The sequence below is a fragment of the Schistocerca cancellata genome, chromosome 10 (assembly GCF_023864275.1).
Source record: "Schistocerca cancellata isolate TAMUIC-IGC-003103 chromosome 10, iqSchCanc2.1, whole genome shotgun sequence".
Taxonomy (NCBI): domain Eukaryota; kingdom Metazoa; phylum Arthropoda; class Insecta; order Orthoptera; family Acrididae; genus Schistocerca; species Schistocerca cancellata.
The window spans coordinates 15717580-15719657 of record NC_064635.1 but is presented as its reverse complement, the minus strand read 5'-3'; the positions used below and the strand labels follow the sequence as shown (position 1 = coordinate 15719657).

At 43.5% G+C, this 2078-nt stretch overlaps 1 pseudogene; it reads right to left on the bottom strand.

Annotated features, from left to right (window-relative positions):
* Positions 1–1430: 1430 nt before the first annotated feature.
* On the bottom strand, positions 1431–1549 carry LOC126106942 (5S ribosomal RNA; annotated as a pseudogene).
* Between the last annotated feature and the right edge of the window lie 529 nt (positions 1550–2078).

Sequence of the window (2078 nt, the reverse complement as noted above, 5' to 3'; positions counted from 1 at the left end):
CAAATAGAAGTAAAAGTTTGACAGATAACCAACCAACATTTAAAAGCAAATTAAAAGAATTTCTGAATGACAACTCCTTCTACTCAACAGATTAATTCTTAGATACGAAGTAGTAACTGTAAAAAAAATTAATTAATTATTTTGTGTAAAGAAAATTTATGTTAAAGTGACACGTTCCACATCATTACGAAATCTCGTATTCATGATCTATGGAACAAGGATTAATGTATGTATGCATGTAAGACTCTTCCTAGCGTTCACCAGTGACAGTACAGATAACAGGATCCGCAGGACTCATCTCCTCGAAGAAACGCAGCCCTCCTACGATAAACGATGCCGTCAACCCGCACCACACAGAATGATGAGTTACCCGTTGATGCGAGACTGGATTTTTCGTTACCCATATTCTACAGTTCTGGGTATTGACATGTCCTTGGAGAAATGGGCTTCGTCTGTCCACAGAATGTTGCATACAGACAAGAAACTCCACAGCTAACGTTTTTGTCCATCCCGGCAAGTGAACATGGGTGATTTTGTATTGGTAGCAATGCAGGGTATTTCGTAGGGTTTTCTGCGCTGTGCCCGCAGGCATGTCTAACGTTGGGGCAATTCCTCGTGCACTGCATATTTGCACACCACTGGTCGACCATTCCCGCATCGCTGTGGCCATATCTTCAAAGTCGTCGGATCAACTGCTTTCCTTCCTCTGCTACACTACACTTCGGAAGATCTCGTCTTTCCGAATTTTGTAATCATTTTCTCGAGACCCTTAGCAGACATCAGACCAGTGCCTTTCCTCATACACTCGAGTGTCCAGAACTTCTGCATGGCTACTGGCGCACAGCCACTGTTCTCATGTAAACTGAGAGACAGCCGTGTGTCACTTCCGCAGGCGCGTCTGTCGGTGTGCTCATTTTGACGCTTACAGCGCCATTTGGTAAAATTTTCCTTAATTTTTTCCCCCCATGACGTTTCCCCCTGCTGTTCAAATTTGACGTCAGTCAGAGCACTGATTCTCTGTCTGCAGCGTTTTGAAACTGGAAATTTAATTATTGACACACTGTAGTTTCATAGGACAGAAGATACAACACTAAAAGCATGAAATATGGCAGGCCTTTAGCTATAGAAACGCAATTTTCTGTCTTTTATTGTAACAAATGATATCTGGAACAGCCAGTTTTTGGTAGACACTCAACGCGCTGATGCTTTGAAACAGCTTATATTCACACTGGAAACAAACAACCACCGTCCAAACAAGCCTGGAAGACCCAACGGTACCGACTGACCGCCGTGTCGTCCTCGGCTCTTAGGTGCCAACGTCTGCAGATACGGAGGGGCACGTGGTCAGCCCACTGCTCTCCCAGCCATTCTCAGTTTTCTTGACGTCACTACTGCTCAATTGGCCTCAGAAGGGCTGAGTGCACCACACTTGCCAACCGCACTTGGCAGACCTGGACGGCGACCCATCCAAGTTCTAGCCAAGCCCGACAGCGCTTAACTTCGGTGATCTGATGGGAACCAGTGTTACCACTGGGGGAAGGCCGTTAGCTTATATTCATACCATGTACTCTATAACAAAAAAAAAACACCAGACACATGGGTTTAGCTCCATACAATTTGGTATCTCCTACGTTCTGTTAGTTTAAAATCGGGTATTGAGGGGGCGGGGGGGTGGCAGTTCCTACTATAAATTTCTATCCCGGAATTTACGTCGGCACACAGAAATACTCTCCAAACAATGGCCTATAACCTGTGAACAACGTAATTAAATGCAAATAGTTATATGGCCAGGCTAACTAATTGGAGTACTTTATATCTGTCTCTCTCTCTGAATATCAAATTAATCAAATTATTTTCTCCAATAGCATGACATCTCAAAGACATTGACATCAGGGTCCTATGTGCTGTATCCTCCATACTCATCAAATATGGGGTGCTTAGGAAACCTGCTTTCTCGGATCGATAGACAACAATTGAAGCAAATCATATTAAAGAATTTCATTAGAAGATGAACCAATGAAAATACTTAGCTTTGAGAATTTACAATGATGTGTCTCAAGCAAGGGGCGACATGCAAA